Raw genomic sequence first — 16039 nt, 5'->3', positions numbered from 1 at the left:
TGATGGGCTGAGTTTCCTTGGGGCGATGGGCCAACCAAGAGGCAACAAAAGCTGCCGATGGGCCTTTGGACTGCAAGGCCAATGTTGCTGAAATCTACGGCAGCTGGACTCCACGAGCTGAGTTGGGCCGAATGTTGGACTAGGGAAGCTTGAGCGTGAAGATGGAAGAAACGAAAGCAGCTTGCGTCTCTGTGGTGTCTTGGACGTGTGGAGGGAGAGATCTCTTGATGGAGCGCCCACGGGGATGAAGAGGGAGCAGCTTCGATCTTCAATTCGGTGGAGTGTTGACCGTGGGAGCTGCGGCTTGGACGCGTGGCTGCTGCGGGATTTCGGTGGAGAAGCAAAATCAAGATGGAGCAGCTTCGGCGTCGTTGGCAGCTTGCGAGAAGACACGAAGCAGCAATCCGTTGGACGTGTGGCAAGCTGGGAATTTCGGTGTTGCAGCCGGCGGAACACCGAAATTGTAGTGGTCCATGACGAGGGGAGGGCTTCACTCGAGCATTGACCGAGTGGGGTTGAAGGCACGCAAACCGGTGAAGCTGAAATCAAATTGCTGCCGACAAAGCCTAGTGGAGGATGCGGCTTTGATCTTCGGTGCAGCTTTTCTTCGGTCCAATCTTCAATGGACTCCTGCAGGCGTGCAAGGATGTGAAGATGGCCGTGTGGATGAAGGACAACACATCAATGAGTCAACAACTCAGCTTTGTTGGACTCTTTTTGTGGACCGAATTTGGCAGAGAAATGGAGCTCCATGGATGAAGATGGAGTCCTCATTTGGGTTGTTTCGAAGGAGCTGCGGGAATTGAAAAATAAAATGGAGACGTGCGGAGGAGGGGATAGGGACGGCAAGCAATTGGAGGGCAGCTAGATTTCTGGCTCAAGTAGACTAGAATAGAGCTTAAAGTCCACATCTCTATCCACCCAATATAATGCAATGTCTTCCTAATTCTTTCCACAACTTAAATTCCACAAAAATATCCAAATTGAAGTCCGATTTCTAGCCCCATTTCAAATTCCGAATTTCACCAATTAAATTCAATCTCCTCACTAAATTTCCCAAATTGAGGCCCGATTTCGACGAAGAAAAATCCCAAATGATTTTCTATAAATCCTCAACACACAAAGGTTAGGCTGAGTCCAATTTTCCATTAATTTAGCCAATCTGAATTTACGTGGATTACAACGTTCGAACCCATTTTCCATAAAAATCTCGATACCTCCAAAAAATCTTCTGAGACTAAGTTGACACTCATAGAATTAATTGTGACATGAACGAAATTTCAATTTCTGAAATCGGACTCGAATTGGTGGTTAATTTTTATTCAATGCATTTTTAGCATGACCTAGGCTACTGGGTAACTTTCAGATATTTTTAATGCAATTGACCCATGATCGATTTTCTTCAAGACACTATGAACCCACTCGACTCATTAGAGACTCTCGATTGTCGTGAAAATCTTAATGATCCAAATACGGACACAGGGTACCAAAACAATAAGAAAATCAGTCTAGTGCCGGTCGACGAGAATTTTTCAATTTAGTGGTGTCACCCACGATTAGCCACACATCTCTGTCGAACCAGTCTATCTCTGATTTCAAATCGATTTTTAACTATGCCGTAATGGCCTCTAAAGATGGACATGGTCGAGAAGCCGATTCATAATCGAGTTCTCAAGTCTAATTGCCTTAAAATTCCTAATAATTTCCCCAGATAATCTAGTTATCTCAAGAATGATCAGTTCTGAGAATAGCCCTATAGACACGTCAATAAAATGCCCGATTTATTTAGTAGAAGACAGGGTTAAAAAATCTGGATGTCACAAAATGAGCCACCAATGCCATGATTATCCGAAAAGAGTCTTTACTGAACACTGGAGAAAAAACTTCGATATAATCAATGCCTTCTCTCTATGTGTACCCCTTTGCGACTAACCTTGCCTTGAATCTCTCTATGTTGCCTTTATTGTCTTTCTTGGTTTTGAATACCCATTTGTAGCCAATCGGTTTTTGCCTATCAGGTAAATCAACAAGTTTCCATACTTGATTAGTTTACATGGAAATCATCTCGTCCTTCATCGCTCCTAACCATTCATTTGCCTTATCACTATTAAGAGATTCTTTGAAGGTCGCCAGATCAACTATATTTCCAATGTCAAAATCAACTTCTCCAATATAAACATGATAATCATTTAGAGGTGTTGGTTTTCTTTGTCTCTGTGATCTTCGCATAGGCATTTCTGGAGGCGCATTATTCGTCTAGGGAATTTCATTTGTAATGGGAGGATCTACCGACGTATTTCTAGTATCTACTTCTTGCTGAATTTCTACTCTGCGAGGATCTCGCATAGAATCATCATGCAAGATGGGCAATGGAATAGAGACCGTTTTGTTTGGTTCTTCCCTTTCGAAAGATTGAGAAGAACTCTTTTTAGCAACATCTAATTCCAAGAATTTTGCAGTTTGAGATTCAACAATTCTAGTGCCACAAGTAGGACATTAGAACCTATACCCTTTAGAATGATCAGGGTATCCAATAAAGTAACATCTAGTAGTCCTGGGTTTGATCTTCTTCTGAGAATGACCATAAATTTTCACCTCTATAGGACAACCTCAAACTCGAAAGTGATTCAAGCTTGGTTTCCTCCATGTCCACAATTCAAAAGGTGTTTTCAACACTGATTTACTAAGTACACAATTCAATATATAAGTTGTTGTTTTAATTGCATCACCCCATAAGTATTCAAGCAAATTAGAATTGCCCATCGTACTTTGTTTCATCTCCGTGAGTGTACGATTGCGCCATTCAACTACACCATCCTGTTCAGAACTCCCAAGCATTGTATATTGAGTAACAATACCACAGTCTTGCAAATATTTTGCAAACAGTCTCATTTGTTGTCCAGTCTCAATATATCGCCCATAATACTCACCACCGCGATAAGATCTAACAATCTTGATAATTTTTCCCAATTGTTTCTCAACTTCAGTGCGAAACACTTTGAACATGTCAAGAGCATCAGTGTTCTCCTTAATTAGATAAACATAACAATAATAGGAGAAATCATCAATGAATGTGATGAAGTACTTATTTTCACACAACATGGTTGAGTATGGCCCACTAATATCCGTATGAATTATCTCCAATAGATTTTGACTACGAGTAGCGCCTTTATTCTTGATTTTAATTAATTTTCCCCTCACACAATCAATACAAGTATTAGTATCATCTGAGTAAGAGGAGGAAGAATATCAGCCTTGATTTTACCCTTTATTTGGAGATATGCCTTAATCACTTATGCCATAGCAATGAAGATCTTTCTTTGATTAAAGATCTCTTAGCAACACTACTCTCGACATTGAAAGAACAATATGGTCTATCGGGAGATAAGGATAATCGATTTAATCCATCAGACAAAACACAATTCCCAATAATTCTGGAATCATAACTCAAATCCACTCTTTTATTCGCAAAATAAAAACAATATCTAGCTTTGTCAAGCGAAGAAAGAGATACTAAGTTTCTCCTAAAACTAAGAACATAAAAGACATTGCTCAATATAAGCTGAAAACCAAATTATAAATTCAAAACAACTGTCCCTATGCGCTTCACATTAACTCCAATATTGTTTCCAACTTTAAGCTTTGACTCCCTCAAACTTGGATTCCTTAGATTTGTGAGACCCTACAAGGTAGTAGTCACATGAACAGTAACACCAGAATCAAGCCACCAAGAATCCAAAGGAACATCAACCAGATTTGATTCAAAACAAACCAACAACTCACCTTGGTGACGTTCTTTTCTTGCTTTTAGCCAAGCCTAAGACTTGTAGCAATTGGCTCTCTTGTGACCTTGCTTCTTGCAGTGAAAACACTTGAAATCCTTATCTCCATTTCTCTCATGGTTCCCATTTTTCTTGAAATCCTTTAGGTTTCCATTTGCCTCTAGATGAACTCAAATTAGTATTGGCAGTTAAGTGGGCGAACTCATACTTCTCATTCTTTAACTTCTCTTCCTCAGTCACACATTTGGTAATCAAGGCATTGACACTCCATGTCTCCTTCTAAGCACTATAAGTAGTCTTAATCTGGCTAAATTCAACTAGCAGAACATTTAAAGCGTGATGCACAATATAATTTTCAAAAAGGACAATTTCATGGGCTTTAAGTTTGGACTGAATGTGGACTATCTTCAATATAAATTCTCTAACACCCATAGCAACATCATACCTCATGTTCATTAACTCACTCAGCAAGTTCCCAATTTCAGCCTTATCTGAGACTCTATATCTTTCTTCAACTGCTTCAAGGAACTATCTGGTATTCGTATCTTCCGGCAAGCCACTAATGAGATACTCTGCAATGGACCTCTTCATAGCAATGAGACTTAGTCGGTTATATTTTTCCCATTTAGCATAATGGGCCTTTTGATCTACAGTACTTTAATCATTAGGCCTGGAAGGTTCATCCTCACATAGAGCCAAATCCATATCAACAATGCCCAAAGCAAACTCTATATCTTGCTTCCATCTCTTGAAGTTTGATCCAACTAACATTTCAACCGTAGCATTGTTGTTATTTATAGCAAAGGTAACTGTTTGTCACACATAATGCAATAAGATCAACTATGAGCAATAAGCAATTCAACAAAAATAATTAGTACATTATCAACTCCCCTTTGGGCAAAGTGTATAATGCACCATTATATTCCACAGCATGAAGTTTATAAGGTAACAAAAAAAAATTACATATAATTGTCAAGGATCAATCTCATTTAGGTAGACAAATCTTTTAAATTATACATCTCCATTAACATAGAGGGGAATTACATATAATTTTCAAAACATTTATCCCCCCATAAATGTTTTGAAAATTATACATCCCCATCTTTTAAATTTGGGAATTAATCTTCACGCTATTTTCCAAATTAACATACACAATAACCCCCTTTGGGTGAGTTATTGTATATAAAAATCAATAAGGAACTCCAAAAATTTATGCCCAAAATTCATCAAACAATATGAAGCACTTTACAACATGTGTTTCCCAATATTATATTGCATTTATCAAGCAACAATTTTTGCCACATTTTTTAAAATTTTTAAAATGCTATTTTATTATTATTTTAATATTATTTTAATATTTCAGACCCACCCGCAAGCCTTGACCCGCGAGCAGCTTGGACCGGACCGCAGTGCCTGACCCGCACGACCTGACCGACGAGAAGCCCGGATCAAACAGTAAGGCCTTAATCTTCACACAGCCCACACCATCCATTTGCTACTTGGAAACAGCCGGGCCTGCAGGGCCCAAGACCATAATGCCTCCCCACTTGGGCCCAATAGACAAATTCTGGGCTACTAGCCTGCGAAACCAACAAGCCCTTTAAAAGGATTCTCGGCTCACGCCCAAAATCAACAACAAAATATAAAAATATAAAAAAAATGGGCTTACACCCATTATAAGTCTCGGCTCGACTAGAGGTCTTCTTCAACCTCCAACCAGGTCATGAATTACCTGCAAACCAGGTCACACAACTCGGTTTCAACCCGAAGCTCCAAAAACACATATAATATTTGATTTTTGATGAAATTTCTCCATGGGTCTTGCTTTTAACATCAATATAATTTACTAGAATGAATTAAATGCAAAAAATAAAACAAAAAAAAAAAAATTAAATCTTCCATATACAAGCTTCAAAATTTTGGACCTAAGCCTCACATGGTCGAAACTTGGTTTCGTTAAATTTAAGCCCTAAAAACTTACCTAAATGCAACAAAAGGATGTTAGAACACACACACACACACACACACACACACACACACACACACACACACACACACATATATATATATATAACAATACCCATGCAACAATTTACAACGAACATCAATCAATTGCAAGTAATTTGAAAATTCTAGACCTTTTTCATGTATAAACCCTAGAATTTCAAATTTCAAATTCTCACTCAATTCTCAACGAAATTATACAAATTATATATGGTTGGAAAGATCTCGACACGTAGTACAAAAGCCCTAAGGTTTCAAGATCAATCGAGCAAAAAAATCCACATGAAAAAATAACGACAATATTCAACTCAAAGAGGAAAATTTCGAATTTGTTCATAAAAAAATAATTTTGGGTTCTACAACCATATATGATTTGCTTTGATACCACATGAAGAAAATTACTCACATAAATAACTTATTAATCAAGAAGAATCGGATCTATTTATGACTGTAAAACACTGAGATCAATAAGCACAGCGGAATTAAAGTATATCTGTTTGAGCCATTGCTTTACTTGAAGAAAATATATCACTCTAATAATCAGAGATATATCGAATACTAGATCTTCCTCTCTATGACATATTTCAATATAACAGTTTTCAATGGGATTAAAACAACGATAGTTATAACCTACCATTTTATAGGCTAGAGATGGGACCTAGCAAACTCTAATCAACGGCGTGTCAACTAGGCCATTCTGCGATCCCAAGTACTCCATCTCCATTCCCATTACAGTTTTCAGTTAAACACAATTGCCTATACTTCGCTACTCAACTAGGCCCGTTATTAATATATGCTAAAACCCAATTCAATAAGATCACTCTAGGTTTAACAAATAATGGAATATCCATTAACCCAATTATTTAAAATAAAAAATTAATTAATTAATGTAAGCCCATATTATAGGAAATTTCCAACAATAACAACAAATCAGCTCTTGCGTTAAACCCACCATAACAATAAAAAAAGCAAGAAGTTCCCTCAAAAATCGCGATCAAGCCATCCAACAAAACCAGACTACCATAAAAATTAGTGCGAATTGCATTCCAAGCCGCTGCAGTGATGGTTGTCATGGCTTTGCTGAGGAAGAAGACAATCTTCCCTTGCATCTATGTTGTTTAACCATGCTGTCCTTTGTACTCTCAAAGGGTGTGCAACAGTTTGGACCACAAATATGTTCCGCTGGCTTGAAGATTTCTTCCTCACGAGGCATAAGCCAACAGTGCTGCACTCGTCTCTTCCCATTTAATCTGTTTCACTGTCATTGGCAACCCGTTCCTCTATCCATAGGCGACATTTGCGGACCTCACGTTACAACTGAAACCACTAATTGATGGTCCCCAAGCGCAACCTTCAAATCATCCTCTAGGTGCCTACATCTTATCATATATTCAGACTTTTTCATGGTTCCACCCGATACTCTAGGTCTAAGGCTAAATCATAAGAAACTCTCGTCAAATTGACCAAAACCAACTCCTCCCTTTTGAAACTCTCCACAGAACATTTAATATAAGATACTGAATCCACACATAATCTGAATCAAATGAGTCAAGAGTTTCTGATAACACATTCTGCATTTGGCCATTAACATGGAGCACAATGTCGAAAGATACTTCCCTTATCCATCTTCTAAATAGAAAAAAAAAATCCTAGGAACTTATCATACAAGTCATGTGAAGCCAGAAAGGTACAATACTGTGGTCAACAAGATTGAACTCCTCTAGCATCTCTCTTCAAGGAAGAACATTTTGGTAAATTAGGAAAAATTTGAGAATAGCAATACTTCTTTTATAAGTGTAAATTGCTATAAATACTCAAGTTTGTAATTAGTTCAAGTAGAGAGTTTGATTTGAGCATATTCCTCGTGATTCAACCAAACTAAGTTTTATAATGATCACACATATTTATCATTGTACAATAATTAGACATATCAATTTTTGCTTACGTTATATATGATACCCATGCCGTAAAAACCATTCGCTAGCAAGTGTTGTAGCCATCCCTATGGCAAATACGTGCAGAATCGTTTTATATTAGATTTCTTTGTTTGTCTAGAATTGTTGGCTTTTACAGTATACAGACACAGTGCACCCAACAGACACTCGCCATCAACACACGCAGACACATACAGGCATGCACGGAGAGAGAGAGAGAGAGAGACCTCAATTGAAAAGTCCGCCATGTGGACAAATTGGCTTGAACTATCTTCCTCTGTGCTCATTTGACCATCTAGTAGATCCACTGTTTCAGTTGAACTTTCTTCTTCTGTACTCATTGGACTATCTGCATATCAATCTCGTAAAATAAATCGGGATCCAGCAACTGATTGCCTTGAAACAGAACCTCCAAATCGTTCTTTAGTGGCTGCGTGTTACTCAGAATCCACACTTGAATCACAATTCCACCAACGGATGCTCTAATGCTAACTTGGAAATCTACTCCCCACAGCTCCCTTGCTTCGTAATAATGAAGCCACATATGATACAACTGAATTTCCAAGGGCGTGCAGCACTAATGTCTCCATCAACGGATACTTCAATCGCAAAGTTATTCTCTTTTCCTTCTTTCACTGGGAGTACAACGTAGAAAGTTAATTTTAGAAACTTGTAATATAAGTCCTTTTAAGTCATGGGAAATCTCACTCTTCTTAAGAAATATGTATTTTGTATGGGGATCACTTGAGTCCTCCTCCTTCTAGGAAACTTGATTAGTTTTGAGCAGCCATGAAGCATCAGGGTTACAAGATTTCGCAACCCACAAATTCTGGATGGAAGATTGAGCAGCCATGTTTGACACTTTGTGCACTAAATTGCTAGAACTATTTTCCTCTCTGCTGGTTTTATTATCTAGTAAATCTTGTGTTTCTCTTTAACTTTCTTCCTCTATGATCACTTGACTATCTTCATGTGAAACCTCGTAGAGTAAAGCTGGATCCAACAATTCATCATCTTGAAGCAAGATCTCCAAATTGTTCTCTAGTGGCTTGCACATTAGTTGGAATCCACATTTTTTGATGATTACACTAGGTGGTGCTCTAATGTTAAACTGGAAATGACTCCTGTCATTTGGACCAAAAGGGTCTCCTTTCCACAGCACCTCTGGTACGCAATACAGAAGCTATACATGACCCAAAACCATTGAACCGATAGTGCTTGAGCCTTCAATCGTCTTCTTGCCATTAACGTATGCTTCAAGCTTAAATTCTTCTTTTTTTCCTTCTTGGAATACAACACAAGAAGCTAATCCTCTGAACTTCTTATACAATTCTTTTGAAACCATGAAAGAAATAGAACCCTCATATTAGGAAGCAACCACTTTGGCATCTTTTCTCCGGGTAAAAGAAGTTTGCAAGCAATTTTGGCATGAAATTGCTGTCACAGATATAGACTGTTAGATACTTTATCAAAATTGGCACCTAAAAGGGGGATTTTCAATGAGTTAAGTGGGTAGTCCTAGAGTTTAGCTATAGTTAACTATAACATTACAAAGATTTTTTTTGTACTTAATTGGTGGAAACAAGACACGTGTTGTTGAAGATTTTGTAAGTGGATGTACATCTATTGTTGATATTTTTAATTGGGCGATCCTTATAATTCCACAGCAAACTAGAGCTAAATAAATAGAGTATCCTTTGCATAACCTTATAGCCAACTCCACTACATATACTTGCAGTTTCAATACTTGCTTTTCTTAATTAGCTCACTGATGCGGGACTTTTAGCCCTTCACAATATAAAACAATCGTGCACCAACAGTACAAGACTCCATATCGAGAGAAATTATTGGGAGACAGTTTTTAATGTACTATGAGAATAATAGTTTGTTTTGGACCACAAAAAAGTAAATAACAAATAATTATAAATTATTGTAGGGCACGCTCCTTCAAAAATTTGTGGCTCACAATAATCCAAAAACTGTTATGCTAGTAAAACTACAATATTAATTAGGAGGGGGATGAAAGAGAGTCTAACCTCAAGCTTGAACAAATCATTCATGGTGAAATGATTACGGAGTAGTTCATAACATGAAGAGAAGTCAACAACGTCAACGTCAATGTTGGAGGGAATTTTGCATAGAGACTCGCAATTATTTGCAAATAGTTTATTCAATTGCCGCGAAATCTTGAGGATCTCTCGGAGTTGATGGCAATATGAAACATCCAAGCATTCCAACTTATTTAGTCACTCGCGTGTAGGAAGGCTAATAAAATTGTTTCCCCTCGAATACATATTTCTTAAGAAGGGAAAACAGGAATCATTCGTCAGAAACTCTACTTCTGATATACTGCATTCACTAAGGTCTAAAAACTTTAACTTAGGAAATCCAGTCTTCGTGTGGGGATCACTTGAATCCTCCTCCTCCTTTGGAAACTTGATTAGTTTTGAGGAGCCTCCGAGCCTTAGGCTTGTAAGATTTTGCAACCTGTAAATGCCAAATGGAAGAATTGCCAGTTTCTTGCAATCACTTAAATCCATTTCCTCCAAAGAGACAAGATTTTCTATGGATGTAGGAAGTTCTTCAATTGCAGTCCCTTTTAAATCAACTTTTGCAAGGTCTTGGTTTCATCCGGAATATTAGGGAATCTTTGCAATTTGAGCAATTTTTAAGAATGAGATGTCGAAGATTCTTGGACTGGAGCACTGCAGGGAAATCATGAAGTTTAGAGCACCCACCTAAACTCAACAATTGTACTTTGCGGTGATATGCAACTGATGTGTGGGCATGCTCTAAGTTTTTGCACCCATGGAGATTCAATTGCTCTAGATTTGGAATACAATTGAGGTTTGGTATACAAATCAGCAACTGGCATTCACTAAAGTTAATGAACTTCAATTTTTTAAAGTCCTGCCGAAACGTTTCGGACAAAAAAAAAAAAAAAAAGAAGAAGAAATAACTGTGATAAATATCCTTTGGCCATCACCGGAGTGCCTCCGTCGGCCACCATCTCGACTACCACCGATTCAGAACTCACGCACGGCTGCAGCATGGCCCAAACAAACAAAATAAAAAAGGAAGGCGATGAACAAACCGTTGCCAGTGAGTTTAACGATTAACAAGGAGGCCGTCGTTTTCCGGTTAGTTCCTCTCCGGCGACCACCAACGAACGCAGCGGGAAGAAGACGCGCCAACATAGGGAGGAAACAAAACAAAAAGATAATGGTCAGACTCAATCTCGGGAACTACTGTATCCGACTGAAATCGGGCTCAGCAATCAATACGCGCTCAAAATAATCCACACGAATTTAGTTTTAAGAATTTCGCCGAACGTATCGTGCGCAGTTGATTGAGGAGCAGATCTTTAACCATTTCAAGTTCAGATTCGTACCTAGGTTCAAGCTAAACTAACGCTAGATGCTCGCAATCGGAGAAACAAACTCAAATGGATCGCGTCAACAGAGGATTCAACATCTGAGCTGCAGTACGGGTCAAGAATCGGAATCGGAGCCTGCGGAAGAGCTTCACAACCGGAAGATCTAGGCGCCTCGGGATCCCCGGTCTCAGAAACAAAGGGTACGCGCGGCTTTGGAACGGGCGGGAGACGGCGGCGCCGGCGAAGATGGTGGAAGGCGTCGGGAGGGCGATGGGGGAAGTCCTCTGGAGTGAAGACACGAGGCGGTGAGGAAAAACGACTCCCAACTCTTTCGGTAACCGCGATCAAGAAGAGAGGCGAAAGAAGCCACGACGGCGACGGCGACGGCGACAGCAGCAGCGGTAGAGATGACCTTGCAGCGACGATGGGCCGCGTCGACGGGCGAAAGAGGAAGAAAGAAGAAGGTTTCTCGGATCGCTTTGCTAGAAAAGATCTCCGTTTTTCTCTCTCGTTTTCTCACCTTTGAACGAAGGGAGTCGGTTACGGGACAGAGAAAGATGAGGAGAGAGAACGACTTGACGTCTTTCTCAATTGGGCACATTCTACTCAAATAAAGTTTTCTAATTTAAAAAAGTCGCATAATATCGTGACACATTTTAAGCTCCTTCCCTTTGTAAATAGCCACATTAGCAATTATTGACGGCCACTAATCAGAGGATTGCATTAGAATTCTACGCAAAATGACAATATTAAAAAACGTTCAATATGTTTAAGACTTGATTTAATAATTTTCTCCTGATATATAAAAAAGCTTTGATTTATGTGATCATTGTTTAGATTCACGACATATCACTACTATTAATGAGAGACTACACTTAAAAGGAAACAAGAGAGAAAACGTATGAAAGATCGAAACTACTTGAAAATAAGTGAAAGGATGAGATCACAATTCATGATCTTACGAAATCTAATTTTGTAGAATTTTGTGAAATCATTATCAATGATTCGAAAAAATTAAAGTGTCAGATAAAAGTATTGTCTAGTATTTCAATAATGTAACAAGTTCAGTTTAAAGTTAATTGCAAGAAATTTTTATTCAAACACCATTTGTGCTATAGGTTTTGACGGCATACACATTAGGAGAACCTATATCAAAAGTCTTAAGCGTTCGGCCTAGGGGCCATTGGTTTTCTTGTCTTCATTCCGATTTTGGATATGCTTTTTATTTCTTTAAAAATTTGACTTATTTTATAATGTGTTGTTAACACCATATTTTCTCAATTTCTATTCAAACATATCACGTTAGATTTCCGGCATTTGCATTCAACACAATTGGTAGATATCTTGTCGAAAGAATAAAATTGCACCCTTTTCCAAAATATATAGAACTTGCTTGTACTTTTTTTTTTTAATATTTGGGAATTGATTGTATTTTGGACCAAATATTATGACTTTTAGTGTAATTTTCTCATTCATATCACTACTACAATATTAATCTTTTCATTGCAATATCGGGCAATCACACAAGTCCATATATAGAGAAAAAGAACTTGATAGAAAAAATATAAATATATACATGTGCGCATAAATAATGTCAACAAAATGCACAAGCACATGAATAATGAGGTCCATAAACTTGAACGGTGCAGCAACATAGAAGTCACTGCTGAAGATTGTGGTCCACAGGAACAAAATGGGGGAGAATTGGATTTTATAAGATGTCAGCAATTTATGTATGGATCGGTTTCCTGTAGTTGATCTGTGACTATTTCAAAATTTAATCATCAAAAAGAAAGAAAATAACTTTTCAAAAGCATTGAGAAATTGTCCAAATTAGAGACCAGGATCCCAACGTCTTTATAGAAAAGCTCCATATGATTCATTGATTATGCTCAATACTCCGGTATATTTCAAAAAAGACGAAATTACTAAGATAACTTTTAGAAAATCATGTATTCCTTGATCAACTACTAGTTTAATTCAAATTTTAAAATCAAAAAAATGTATTGTGCGCACTAAACCTTTTGGTAGGCTTACATATGGACAAATATACATAATCATCGTTGTTGAAAAGCATTATGGAGACGAATAATGTGAAACCCATAAGAATAAAACAAAATAATTTTAATAAAAAAATGACAAGGAGATATATATATGTGAAAGTGGTTGCGAAGCTTTGACATTAGCTCTACTTGCCAAGTTACGTAAAAAAAAAAGCAGCAAATCTGGAAGACAGATCCCGGGTGACTGAGGTCTCAATGGAAATAAAACTGGAAAATCTGAAATTAATTACATGCAACCCAAATTAAAAATCCATGACATCAGGTACAATTGTACCCAAGCACAAGTGTCTTTGTTGAAAATATAAAATTAAACTTAGATCAGAACATTAAGACATTCCCAAAGATGACATTTCAAAGTAGAATATGTCTCGAGTCGAGACTATTCAAGGATGCGCTAACACCGTTGAATTTAGTAAATGATATGTAACAAAACATGTTGCGCAAAATATGACACTTATCAAAGAGATCACAATCTGATTGACAAGAAAATATGGAAAACGACCACGCTTGCGATGAATGTTGTGTGCAAAATCACCATCTATCTATTTGCATATATCTGAATCTCACATGAGAGATTGAACTGAATGCCATCCACTACTTCAACAAGGACACAGATGTCCTAGGGTATCAGGAAACATGTGCCACCCCGAATTTGTTTTGCTGGCTTAATGATTGCTTCCTTAACATCTGCAAGCCAACTCATATTGCACTCGCCTCTTCCCATTTACTCTGTTTCACTCTCACTGGCTTCCTGTTCCTCTCTCTCTCTCTCTCTGAATCTGCGTATGAAGTTTACTGCGTTGAAATAGCGAAATACACGGTCATCCTCGCCAACCTCGCCATCCTCATAAAGTACAGCTGGATCCACTAATTGATTGTCTTCAAGCGTTACCTTTAAATCATTCTCCAGTGGTGTGCATCTTAGCATATATCCCAACCTTTTCACAGTTCCACCCGATACTCTAAGTTTAATGCTAAATCGTAAATAACTCTCGTTAAATTGCCCAAAATCAACTCCTCCCTCCAACACTCCCCATAACACATTTGATTCGAGACACTGAATCCACACATGATCCGAATCAAATGAACCGAGAGTACCTGATAGCACATTCCGCCTTTGACCGTGAACATGTGGCACAATGTCAAAAGATATTTCCTTTTCTCCACCTTCTACACCGACAACAACACAGAGAGCCAATCCTTGGATCTTGTCATAGAAGTCCTGGGAAGCCATGAAAGATATGGTACTATCTTCAGCAAGGACGAACTCCTTTGGCATCTCTCCTCCAGGCCGAACAATTCGGAACTTAGGAGAAATTAAGGAATAACGCCACTTCTGTTAAATGATCAAACTGTTAGAAACACCCAAGTTGTGATAGTTGAAGTAAAAGAGTTTGATTTGAGTATATTGCTTTTAATTCACGGGATAGCAAATCATTCCCTTGCAAATGTTTTAGCCACCCCTATTACATATACATGCATCACTCTAAATTAGATTTGTTTGTTTGTCTAGAATTTTCAGCTTTTGCATTATACCAACACAGTGCGACCAACTTCCAGTATCACCATGCGTGCGCAAAGAGAGAGAGATTGGGAGAGGTCAACCATGTTCATTCCTTATGTGGAGTAATTTGTTAAATTATCTTCTCGTGTGGTCATTTTACTATTTTGCAAATCTTCTATTTCATTTAAACTGTCTTCCTCTTTGCTTGTTTGATCATGTTCATGCGTGCAGAATCAACTTGTATTAGTTGATTATCGAGCATTTTCAGCTTTTGCAATGTACATACAATCACCCAACATAGACTCTATATCAATCACAGAGAGAGAGAGAGAGAGAGAGAGAGATACCTCAACTGTGAATTCATCTATCCATTCTTGGAAATGCATGCGTCTCTGTACTATGGATGTTTGATAATCTTCATTTTGAATCTCATAAAGTATAGATGGATCCATCAATTGATCATCTTTCAAATCAGTCTCTAGTGGCTTGCATATTAGGCGGAATCCACACTCTTTCACAACTACGTCATTCGAGCCTGCTCTAATTATAAGATGGAATTGACCCCTGTCATTTGCACCAAAGGCATCTTCTAGTCTTCCCCACAGCTCCGACATTTCGTAAATCCGAAGGCACACATGATCCGATAATGATGAAGTGACATGGCTCCCATAATTCATCTTACCTTTGCCATTAATGAGTGCATCGAGCTTTAAATAAAACCGATTTATTTGTTCATCTTTTTGGAATACAACACAGATAGCTATCCCCACAAACTTCTTATACAAGTCCTTTGAAGCCGTGAAAGATATATAACCCTCTTCATTACAACGGAACCCCTGTGGCATCTCTCCTCCAGGTAAAAGAAATTCACTGCAACTTTTATAATAATATTGCTTTCTGGGATTAAAATGCTGTCATAGATGCAAGCTGTTAGATAATTTTTCTAAATTGGCACATAAAAAGAGGAGTTTCAATGAGTTAAGTGGGTAGTCCTAGAGTTTAGCTCTAGTTAGCAAAAGCATTACAAAGGTGTTTGGTAATTAATTGGTGGAAACAAGATATATATTGTAGAAGATTTTGTAATTGAATGAGCTTGTATTGTTTGACATATATTGTTGAGGCTTTTCAATCGGAGATCTTTGTAATTCCATAGCAAACTAGAGTTCTATAGATAGAGAAAATGTCATTCACGATGCCCTATAGCCACCTCCACTACATATACATACAGGATCACTTTCTATATATTTGCTTTTCTTAATTAGCAGGTGATCTTGGATTTTCAGCGTTTTTGTGCGTGTGTGTGGGTGGGGGGAGAGGGGGAGGGGAGGGGTAGCCGATCGATCCTGGATTTTCAGCGTTTGTGTGTGTGTGAGAGA

Source organism: Eucalyptus grandis, unplaced genomic scaffold (genome assembly GCF_016545825.1).
Source record: "Eucalyptus grandis isolate ANBG69807.140 unplaced genomic scaffold, ASM1654582v1 tig00095179, whole genome shotgun sequence".
NCBI classification, from domain to species: Eukaryota; Viridiplantae; Streptophyta; class Magnoliopsida; order Myrtales; family Myrtaceae; genus Eucalyptus; species Eucalyptus grandis.
This window is presented reverse-complemented; position numbering follows the sequence as displayed.